At 38.9% G+C, this 12,429-nt stretch overlaps 1 long non-coding RNA gene across 2 annotated transcripts; it reads left to right on the top strand.

The window, feature by feature from the left end:
* Positions 1–6,358: 6,358 nt before the first annotated feature.
* LOC307026959 lies at positions 6,359–12,429 on the top strand. 2 transcript variants are annotated; one of them, XR_013804492.1, is made up of 4 exons: positions 6,359–6,375; positions 9,664–9,858; positions 11,223–11,383; positions 12,206–12,429. It is a non-coding gene; the product is annotated as an uncharacterized lncRNA (long non-coding RNA). The 2 variants fall into 2 exon arrangements; XR_013804493.1 differs by lacking the exon at positions 6,359–6,375 and adding an exon at positions 7,788–8,142.

The following is a 12,429-nucleotide window of genomic DNA, read 5'->3' as shown; positions in this document are numbered from 1 at the left end:
GTCAAAGTCAACTTAAAAGAGAGTTCAGCCATCTGACAGCCTGGAAGAAAATGTTCTTTAGTCGGGACGAAAGTTGTGTGTGTGTGTGTGTGTGTGTGTGTGTGTGTGTGTGTGTGTGTGTGTGTGTGTGTGTGTGTGTCAGTGGTGGCGCCAGGGGGGAGCTATGGGGTGCTGAAGCACCCCCCCCAGGATAGCCATAGCACCCCCAAAAAATGTAGAGTCTCAGAATACTGAAATCTGTATTTTTTAAATCTTTTTTTCCTTCTAATTTGTTATTCTTTTCTAAATAACACACTGTTATGTACTCAACAATAACACACAATTATCCTTTTTTAAATTTATTTGTCTAATTCCATAATCTCTGGCTTTTTTGGCGTCCGTCAGGAACTGAATTTCAAAATAAAATAACCGGAATCAGACGTAGGCCTATAAGGGACATTTTGAGCATCATTGCTATACACAGCCACTGAACTGATTACCCAAGATCCTCAGCTATGGTTTGAGCTCGTTGATTGGATGTTTTAGCCGCAAAGCATGTAGGGATATGGTGTTAATGCGATATGATAACCGAAAAACATTTCGGAGTTTAGGATGGCCGAAGACGCTACACTACCCATAATCCCCAGCTATCGTTTGGAATAGTCCCCGTGATTAATCTTCAAGCGCTGGGATTGGATGTTGGAGTGGCAGTGCGCCAAGGTTACGCCGAGCGTCAAACAGCTCTTTGAAATGGAACGAAACCACGGCAGACTATCCAAAACTGGAATCCAACGCCCCCCCAGAACTACACATGCTGGCTATTGTGTTTCGCGACATGTTCTATGGCAAATGTAAAACATATAATTAATAAATGGGGGGAAATCGCTTGTGTCCATAATGGGCAGCATTAATATATACCCACATGACAGCTCATTGTTACTTTGTAATTCTACTCCACTACAATTCAGAGGTTAACCTGGTATTTTTACTCCACTACATTTAATTTAGTTACTTTCCAGATTCTGATTAATGATGTGAAATATAAACAACCCTTAAATCAGACTTTAGTTACACCTGAGTAAAATTCAGGTGATTGTCAAGTTCCAACAATCAGGAGAGCTATTTGATAGTTGGTGCTTGAGAAGACTAAACATTTATCTGCAGATCCCTATAAAGTATATTCATTACTCGTTATTCTCTAATAATAGTTCATTAAAAACCGTATATTATGGCTATTTTGCACATCCCTTTCAAGATTTCAAGATTTTCTAAGATTTATTGACATATCATATACACAACTACGGTGTAGTTATGCAATGAATGAAAACTTGGGTCGCAGGTTCCTCAACAGTGCATTACAAGACATCTATCTTCCTGGTCGAACGCACTTATTGTAAGTCTCTTTGGATAAAAGCGTCAGCTAAATGCAATGTAATGTAATCTATCAATATGTGTGTATACCTCCACCATTAAACTGTCAAATTCTGCACATTTCTTATTCTATCTACATACATAAGAGTATAATTAATGTGTATAATATCAGTTAAAATAAGTGCTTCAACATAGTTAACATGGCAGGAAATCAATATATTAGACATTAAGTGCTTTGTCAGGCTTAATAATTATCTTTAGATACCCCCAAAGCTTTTTCTTATTTAAAAGAAGACCTTCATCTAAAGTATTATTTAATGTTTGAATAAAGTTTAATTAGTTTATCTGTTTTGCACATCCTCATATTAATATATGTGTACATCCTGCACTAAACTGTTTCATTGTCTATGTGCTTCTAAGATGTAATCGTCCCTGTCCTGTATGACTATTTGGCCCCCCTTGTCTGCTGGTTTAATGACTATGTGTTGGCTGTTACCTAATGTTTTAATAATATTTCTATGTTCCTGGCTAATGTTGGGTGTACTCTGTGGAAGGGGGCGCCAATGTCTGAGTGTGTCAAGGTTCTTATTGATGAGTTGTGTTATTTCAGGTGTTGATGTATCAGTGTATGGTTCCCAGGTGGAGGGTCCGGTGAGCGGGACAGGCTCCCGCCCCTGGCTCCCCAGGAAGTGGTCCTTGAGCTTGATACGCCTGTGGAAAGCATGGAGGTCCGCCCTGAGTTACCCATGTAGGGGGTTTGGGTGTGGTATCTGAAAATATAAATCTGATAAATGTGAAGCTTCTGTCAAACTGCAGTAAACTGTCCTGCGATGAGTTGGACCTGGCATTAGATTTAAAGAGCCCTATTCTGCTTTTTGGGTTTTTGTCTCTTTCCTGTAGTGTGTAGACCTTACCTTTACGTGAGGTTTTCTCCTGCCAAAATTTGTTGCCGAAATTTCATTGCTTTGTACATCACATACATTTTGTCGGTTTCTTTCTCCACTTGATCCTTCGCCTGTGTAACATTGAAATAAAAGTGTATCATTAGGCCAGACCAGAGGGTAGTCTGTGGAGCTTGGAAAGAATTAACGTAGATTGAGAACTCACCGCATCACAAATCTTCTGAGTCTCCTCAGTTTTTTAATTTTTATTTAGCCTTTATTTATACAGGTGAATCTCATTGAGACACAAGGTCTCATTCTCAAGAGAGACCTGTTCAGTGGTAACACTACCACCCAAAGTTACAGACAGACAGGACACTATACACAGAGGCAACAGTCAAATAAAACAATGTAAAAAGTAGCATCCTCTGTCCAGCTCCATCCTCCTGCGATAATATTTGCCATTGTCACTAAGAGAAGTTAGACAACTGTGAATACTCTGGATATTCCTTCATGCTGGGTGGAGCTGCAGGTGTATCCACAACCCTCACATGATCCTGATGAGTTCTGTTTATTTCTGATGAAATATTATCCAAATTCTTGTGAAGGCTTTGAAAAAACATTTATGATATGCACTTCCTTCTCCAGAGTGCAAAGTCTTTACTTATGCAGGCTATTTTATATTTGTTCAAAATAATCAATAATACATCACTGTTTTTTTAAATATTATTATTATTATGATAATCAGTATCAACAACTCCACAGGTATGGAGTTTAATGTTGCTTTACTTAAAATATGTGTTATCCAAATGAAACACTTAACTTCCTCTCTGAGCATCCTCACATCAACACCCATATCATATATATCATATCATATCATATCACTGTATTATGAATGAATGTAACACATAGTGTAAAATCATTTTTGAAATAAATAGGTAAAGCATTTTATATGAGACTGCAGAGAATTGTTCATGTCAGGAAAGTAGCGATGCAGGTCTTCAGTCACTGTTGGTGTGTTTCCTCGTTCCATTTAACTCTATGCTCCCCACTTGTTGGGTAACTCCCACTTTGATAACATTAGAGAAATGCATTTCCATCTCCATGGAGGGAAGTCAAAGTCAACTGACGACACTTCTTTTAGAAATCAATAAAAGCAAATGCAACATAAGAGCCACAACAAATACTGCAAGATTATTTTGTTCTGCTTCACTAAATATCTTCACCTCTGTGTGAATAGATTACAAATTAGACAGAGGTCTTCAGACTGTTGGTGTGTTTCCTTGTTCCGTTTGACTCACCCACCCAGTTGATGACTCAGAAGAAAAACAAATTAACCTCTTCTCCAGGGAAGTCAAAGTCAACTTTCTAGAGAATTCAGCCTCCTTACAGCCTGGTGGAAAAAACTTGTGTGAACAAGTTGTTTGTGTGTGTGTGTGTGTGTGTGTGTGTGTGTGTGTGTGTGTGTGTGTGTGTGTGTGTGTGTGTGTGTGTGTGTGTGTGTGTGTGTGTGTGTGTGTGTGTGTGTGTGTGTGTGTGTGTGTGTGTGTGTGTGTGTGTGTGTGTGTGTGTGTGTGTGTGTGTGTGTGTGTGTGTGTGTGTGTGTTTCTGTAGGCTATGTCTATGTACATATATTGTCACTGTGACACCCTTGCAATATTCAGGCACAAACCTAAGCTGATGTGTCTTGAATCAGCATGAAGGTTCTAACAGGGCTGAAATAGAGGGAGATGAGGAGGGATGTCTAAAATGCATGGTAGAGAAACTCTGGAGGAAAAAAAATATAATAAATATTTATATATAGGGAAATATAACAAAAGAGAAATAAACGTTTTTTCATGTAATTTTGGAGGTACGGTTCCAGGTACCTGACTGAGGCTGGGAAAAGGAGTCTTTTTCATTATGGTCCTTGGTGTTTGAATGACCTTCAATCACGCATCAAACTGACGGCACTTGTCTCAATAACATGTTTTAAATTGAAGTTGTCTGAAGTCCTTACCACCAGCTGCTCTTGCAGTAATAAGTAGTGCACCTTTCTTATTGTCCTAATGTGCTCAATGTAGTGACTGCTTTTTCGTCTTTTGTTTTCTTAGTAATGTTCTCTGTATTTTATATGTTTGTGTTATGTGTAACGTTGCTGCCTTCTTGGCCAGGTCAGCATTGCAAATGAAATTATATCTCAATGCTTTTATCTGGATAAATAAAGGTTAAATAAAATAAAAAATAAATAAAGGGATGTCTAAAATGCGTGGTAGAGAAACTCTGGAGGAAAAATATATATAATAAATATTTATATATAGGGAAATATAAAAAAATAAAAAAAAACGTTTTTTCATGTATTTTTTTTATTTAAGATCGTAAGTTGCCCTCACTACATTTGCTTCAGAGAAAATAATGCACAATACATTGTGTAACATGAACTGTATCTATACTTAGTGAGGGCAACATATGATCTTAAATTAAAAATGACATGAAGAAAAATTATATTTCCCCAGGGCCGTGGGAAGTATGGGTGCTGAGGGCGCTGCAGCACCACCTGGTGGAGGACAGGGAAACTGCACTTCCACAATATTAAATACAAATATAATCCAAAAAAAAAGAATTTTCAGCCTTGATGTAACAACATTCATAATTAAGTAAAGATAACACCGTTTTCACCCCGGTTACATTTTCCATTTGCCCTGTACGATGGCCGCTGTAAGTGATGAAAGTGGGGGACGTTGGCTTATCAGGTGCCCGCAGCTCACAGCCAGCGTGAGAGAAAGAGATAGAGAGAGGGGGTGCACCGGTACCGGCGGGGAATGTTGTTAGCTTCTGCTGCGCTAACGGATATAAGAAGCAATAGATTGTATATCTACAATAATGTGGAGGGAGAGCTCTCCTGTCAGACTGAGAGGCTCAGTGAGGTAAAGGTCTCTTGAGTGTTTAGATAGTTCACTTTATTCTAAGTTATCTCAGTGGGTCTCAAACGTTTTGATCACAATTTATGTAAACAAATATTTCCAAGGCACTCCTTTATAATTATTAGGATAAATAAAAACAGGTTTGAAATCATTCCAATGTATACTATAGGACAGTAAACCAAAAATATTGTTTAAAACTGGAGATATTTAACAATGTGCATAAATTAATTAATGTTAACTGATAAAATAAGATATAAATGAACCACAAAAATAAAACAAGTTAGCCTACATTTTATTGTTATTGGCTATGGGTTATTGGATATGTTCACATATTTATTTGATTATTAAAATGCAAACCGATCATTTTCATATGGGTGTTTTAGAGTTGTATTCCCTAGATCAGTCTCTAGTTTGGGCGCTCAGATTGAAGCATTTTACTTTAAAATGTTAAAAAAATCTTCCCGGGGGGGCCCCCCGGACCCCCCTAGAGCATGTGAAGTCCACCCCCAAATTAAAACATGTACAGGCAATACTAAATACATTTGAAGCCTTTTTATATAAGCTGTCCACCATATCAATACGTTTCTCTGTTTGTAGTGTATTGGTCTTTTGTAGTGGTTTTTTCATTGCCAGCTAAAATCTTGCCTAGGGCAGCAAATTGGTGAAAACCGGCCCTGGTGTCATCCCCACAGCACCCCCCATTTCAAACATGTTCCCACGGCTATGTATTTCCCCCTTCCTAAACAATGAAATAACTAAGAAAAAAGGAAACACATGTGTTGTCAGTTGCCTAGCAACAGGGTTCACGAAATGTACAACATTTCAAGCAGTTATTATCATAGATGTGCCGCAAATATGACTACCAAATTAATTTGCAAGAGGTAAAGTTAACGTTAATAGTACCATTAAAATAAAAAGTCGTAAATAAAGCAAGTGAAGTAGGCCACATTTAATAAAGCCGTGGAGGGAGTTTATGAACCTGGTTAAAGAGTAACCGCCCTTACGGGACGCTTTTAATAAATAAAGCGAACGCACCAGCAAGACGACCCTTCACCTGGCCTCATATTGGTTGAGGGACTTTGAAATTGTTTTTCCACAGAAAACATCCAAGCGCCGAGCAGATTACAGAAATCTGAGAGGAGACTTGACGAGCGCAGTCAGGGCACAGGAGCAGCCTAAGTGCGAGCCGAGGAGAAGGTTTTAAACTGGAAAACAGGAAATCTGTGCAAGCAGCAATATATGTGAGTGCAAGCGTACAGTTGGAGCAGAAGCAGAGCAAATCTAAGCGCAAGGACAGGGTTTGACTGAAAGAAATACAAAATCTGAAGTCCTACTTCTGACATTAGAGGGCTCCAAACACCAGCAGCTGTGAGTGTGTGACATCACTGCTAATGCGGTGCTTGAGAAATCAGCTCAAATATTGCCTATGGGGCAGCAAATAGGTCAGGGCAGCTGCTTGTGGGTTTAAATGAGGGCGCAATAGCCTATACAGACAGTGAGCATGTGTGGCTAGCTGTGATTGGACTGATTTTAAAGGGCTGTTCAGGTGTATATCAGTATGTAGTGTCTCTACTTTAAAGAGTCCTCTCCTGTTAATGTTCAGGTGTATATCAGTATGTAGTGTCTCTACTTTAAAGAGTCCTCTCCTGCTGATGTTCAGGTGTATATCAGTATGTAGTGTCTCTACTTTAAAGAGTCCTCTCCTGCTGATGTTCAGGTGTATATCAGTATGTAGTGCCTCTACTTTAAAGAGTCCTCTCCTGCTGATGTTCAGGTGTATATCAGTATGTAGTGTCTCTACTTTAAAGAGTCCTCTCCTGCTGATGTTCAGGTGTATATCAGTATGTAGTGTCTCTACTTTAAACAGTCCTCTCCTGCTGATGTTCAGGTGTATACCAGTATGTAGTGTCTCTACTTTAAAGAGTCCTCTCCTGCTGATGTTCAGGTGTATATCAGTATGTAGTGTATCTACTTTAAAGAGTCCTCTCCTGCTGATGTTCAGGTGTATATCAGTATGTAGTGTTTCTACTTTAAAGAGTCCTCTCCTGCTGATGTTCAGGTGTATATCAGTATGTAGTGCCTCTATTTTAAAGAGTCCTCTCCTGCTGATGTTCAGGTGTATATCATATATACAGGGCGACTGTGGCTGTGAGGGAGTGTGGTCGTCTTTCAACCAGAAGGTTGTGGGTTCGATCCCAGCCCATGCAGTCAACATGTCGATGTATCCTTGGGCAAGATACTTAACCCTGAGTTGCTCCCGATGGCATGGCCAACGGTGTGTGAATGTGTGTGAATGTTAGGTCCTAGAGTAAGGTACACTGCTCTGTATGAATGGGTGTGAATGGGTGAATGACATATAGTATGTAAAGCGCTTTGAGGGGTCTTAAAGACTGGATAAAGCGCTATATAAGTACAGTCCATATCAGTGTGTAGTGTCTCTACTTTAAAGAGTCCTCTCCTGCTGATGTTCAGGTGTATATCAGTATGTAGTGTCTCTACTTTAAAGAGTCCTCTCCTGCTGATGTTCAGGTGTATATCAGTATGTAGTGTCTCTACTTTAAAGAGCAACAAGTCCTCCAACTAATACGACCAAATAGGTCGATTGTTTTCCTCGTTTTCCGACCCATTAATACGACCCAGAGCAGCGTTTTCAATCAACGGGTGCGTCAGCCTGTATACCTTTACGACCCACGGGCGCGTTTTAAATCAACGGGAGGCGGCGTAATGACGTACAACGTCCTCGACAACTTCAGTTAACAACCATCGTTTTTCAGACACGTACACTCTTCAAAAATCACGGCTGTCTGTCGTAGAACAAAACGTGATCCGTCTCTTAAATTTGTGTCGACCACAGACCTTATTTCGAGCTATTTTCCCAAATCCTATGGAGAAATCTCATTGGTTCTGACGCGAGGGAACCGGAAGTGGTCAAATGCTAACTTACCGGGGTTTTGGACTCGTCACTGCATCAGACAACATCCATTTATTTCCCAGACAAGCTAATAAACGTGAGTAGTCAGATATCAAAAGTATATTCATTTTGGGATATGTATTATGTTGTTTTATTTTGTCGTCTAGTACAGTGACTAAGATTACTATGTTTACCTAGGAATAATGATAGCAAAGCTAAATTAGCCAAAAGTAGAATCAGCTAACGTTAACGTGAGCATGGAAGTTATGTGATCCATCGGTTCATGCGGTTGATCCAAATGTTATCAAACGTCACATTCTTTATAACTATATTAAATACTATTTATCTATTAAGTGAAGAGTGACCAGGGGTGTAATACTGCCGAAACACCGCTCCGGCACCTAAAACGGGGATGGTTGTTAGCATCTGGTGCTAGCTAGCTATGATAACGGATAGGCTAAGAGGCTAATGTACCTAATGTAATGTTTACACAGTTAACTTTAGTCTAAGTTATCTCAGTGGGTCTGAAACAGTTTGGTCACCATATATGGAAATACATATTTCCAAGGCACACTTTTATATTATTGTAATGTTCCACAATAGGAGTCGGAAATTCAAGTTCTTAGGTTCAATAGCTCCTTTGGTAGTATACAAATACAGGTTCATAGGTCACAGGTTGCAGGTCGCAGGTTCAACGTCACACAGCACCCTAAAAAAAATCGAATGAATCTAAAACATCGATGAAATCATTACAATTCATACTATTGGACATACAACAAATGCATAAAAAAACAAAACAGTAAATAGTTAAATATGCACAAAGATACATTTAAAAAAAGTATTATTCTTATCATTTTTTTTATTATTGAAATGTATACAGTTAAGTTTCATATGGGTGTTGACAGATGTATCCATAGATTTAGTTAATTTTGCCCTCAAGTGCACAAGATTGATGCATTTAACTTCACGGGGGCCTCCGGACCCCCCTAGAGGACATGAGGTCCACCCCCACTTAAAACATATTCACATGGATAGGATACTAAATACATGTGCACACTTTTTATATAGTAACCTTTGTACCTCAGCAGGAGGGAGTTAGTTTATAAAGGTCCTTCACTGATCACTTAACTATCACGCAGCTGTGTGCAGCATTTACTGTAAGAATCACACATTTATTCAATAATGCAGACTTAATAAATGACCATTCTTTGTTGATTCTGGCTGGAGTGTTAATTGACAGTAGTTACATAAGCTTCAAAACAAGCCACAACTGCGCGTGCACACGTGCAGAACTTATAGAATTAGCAATACACCCCTGGTAATGATGATTTTAGTATTATTTTCTGTGATGATGGAGCATCAACTTTTGGATCAACCAGATATTGACAGATTAGGGTTGTTCATAACAGTCACTTTAAACATGTGACTGACTCTGTATAACATTGTTTTCCTTACTCTTGTGATTTTTGTTCATCCTATCTAAAAGATAAAAAAACATGAGTTCATTGTTTTAACAAGATTTTTCACGATATAATAAAATACATGAATCCTGTAAACATTTGTAGTATAGTATTCTTATTTTTGGTATTCCCTGACATTATCTGTGTTTCTGTTACAGACGCCTACTCAAAAAGTGTGCCAGACATGCAGGCAAAGCATAGGAGTAGCAAGTAAAAAATGCAAACAATGTGGTGCCATCCAACCCTACAAAGAGAAACTCTCCAAGCAAAAAGAAAAGGTTGCACAGGAGTGGAAGGCCACGCAAAAGAAAAACCACAGTGTCAACAAAGTGTATGACTCGACACATTTACTGGTAAGCTTTTTTCTCTTGCAGATGTCAGTTATCATAAAAAAGTGTGTAAATAATCCCTGATCTTAATCTTTTTATACAAATTGTTAAATTACTGAATTGATTTATACTTTCCAACAGTCGCCCTCATTTACTTTTTAAAAATAATCCTAATTTCTTAAGTAAGTTTATGTGAGAAGTACAGACTAGTGCACGATTACTGCACTTCATGTAATGTGTTAAGCAAAATTGTTGTCACCGTTGTATTTAAAGCTGTAAAGGCATAACACATTTTTTCGAACTGATGTTAGATAGTGTTTGTACTTGCAAGCACCCAGTTTTAGTAAAACATTATTTCTTAACCAGAAGTAACATAGTTCAGGCCAGTGGTAATTCCTAGAATCAGAGCTTCAATGTACATGTTTTTCTAATTATATCTTACAAAAAAACCTGCATTTTGGTGTTTTATATTTTATTTTGGAACTTCATAGTATAGAAAACACATAATTATGTGACTATGGTTTCCAAAAGTAAAATGAATGAAATATCATATACATTTTTGAATAAATGGTAAAACCAAGAATGTCAGTGAATCAAAACCAGCCCATATTAATATAGTGCTTGAAAGACAATCAAGACCTGGAAAGAGTTAGTATTAATAAAGAGGCCCTTAAAAGCACTTTCATTAAGCTTACCAGAGTCTCTGACTTTGAGCCGTGTTCGAACAGTCCTTTAAAAATTCCCCTGTAACACCAGCTTTACATCTGAAGTGCTGTTAATGCGGAACTTTGAACCTGAAATGATATAGGTTATAGCTTGCTGACATGTTTCAAAGCTAAATGTAGCTTATTCAGATATCTGAATGTGAGAATTAAATGGACAAATATTAGGCATGCCAGAAACTGACCATGATCAAAATCGGACAGCCCTGGCGAATATTAATTGATTATTCGCCGCCGAATTGAAACTAAGCCAGGAAAAAAAAGAAATACATAAATAATAATAAAAATATATATAAATAAAATCGAATTTTAAAAATAATTTTCGATTATGGAGACTGTAACGAATATTCGAAAAATAGAATAATCGCTGGCATCCCTAACCCATATAAAAATAACTATGCCCATGTAAAAAAAACTCAAAGTGAACCCGAGCTCGATAAACTTCTTTTTTTTTTTACAGTTCTTTTTTAGGGGCTCCCCTAAAAGGGGTCTAAAATCACACCTGGTTAATTGTGGGGTGCCTTCCTCAATGTGCACACGTATCACATCAGTGCATTTTTCACTTAGGCAAAATAAATGGAGTTATAATGGCTTTAGGTGTGTGAAAATGTTTAGAACTGTTGTGTACATAATATTTCTTGTTTTTTTGTGTCCATTGTGTTCCAGCTCCACAAATGGAAAATGTTAGATCGGCGTCCCATCCTCCTTCTTGCCAAGAGAGGCACAAATGGTTTTTGCCGATTGCATCTGTCCATGGCAAATCGAGACAGAAGATGGTAACAATGCACTTGTTACCATAAAGAGGATTTACGAAAGCCTTATTAATGGTAAAGTATACAAATCTGCATGCTATATTTCAGCAATTTATCTGTTAACATTTTTTGTAAATTAGTTGCCCAGTTATCTGGTTTTAAATGTAAAAAAATGTGAATCACTGTTTACCAAGTAGTACAAATATGTCGTTATGTCTTGTTTTGTCAGTTAAAGGGCCCATGTCATGCTTTTCTGGTTATTACCCGTCCCCTTCTGTGTTATGAAGCTTTTCCTGCATGTAAACGGTCTGCAGAGTCACAAACCCTCAAAGTACACCCTGTAGCGAGTAAAACTCTAACACAGAAAATACCTGTCTATGCTGCTCTTTTTCAAAAAAAAATCTTCCTGAGTATAGTGACGTAACGGGCATAGTGACGTACCGGCTCACACACACTCACTCAGCCTTATCTTTTCTCAGCCGAGGCTCCGTGGATCTCCTCACGCACACACGCACTCACACTCACAGCCTGGATGTGAGTGTGTGTGTGTGTGTGTGCGCTCAGGCTGAGTTCCTCGCTGTCTCGCAGACCCCACACAGCAACCAGGAAACAACACCAGTAATCCAGCTCACACTGTCTGCTCCTCGAGCCTAAAAGGGCGGAGCAGCGAGCCCCCCAACGTCCCGCCAACACGGCACCCAGACCCCACGCAGCATTCTCATCTGTTTGTCCTTAGTGGTGTCATTTCCTGGTTGCTAACAAACGCCATTGTAACACAGAATCACTGATGTTCCGCTGTTTCATTTTTAGCTGTAATTACTCAGATTATAAATATATATGGCGGATTATACTTGGTCATTTACTCACCATGCGTCTACTTTTTTTTCTTCTCAATAGTGACTTTGGCAGTTGAACCTGAGGGCCCTTGTACCACACAGGCAGAAATGGCCGCAGACCCAGGATCAGACTTGTCTGTACCTCTTACCACCGAGACTGACACTGAGTTCACTCTCTTCCTCACTCCTGTGTCCTCCGGCCTGACTCCTGCTCTCTCCTCCGGGCTGACTCCTGCTCTCTCCTCCGGCCTGACTCCTGCTCTCTCCTCCGGGCTGACTCCTGCT

Source organism: Notothenia rossii, assembly GCF_949606895.1.
Source record: "Notothenia rossii genome assembly, contig: scaffold_98, whole genome shotgun sequence".
Lineage (NCBI taxonomy): Eukaryota > Metazoa > Chordata > Actinopteri > Perciformes > Nototheniidae > Notothenia > Notothenia rossii.
The sequence above is the reverse complement of the archived record's forward strand: the minus strand, read 5'-3'. Positions and strand labels throughout refer to the sequence as shown.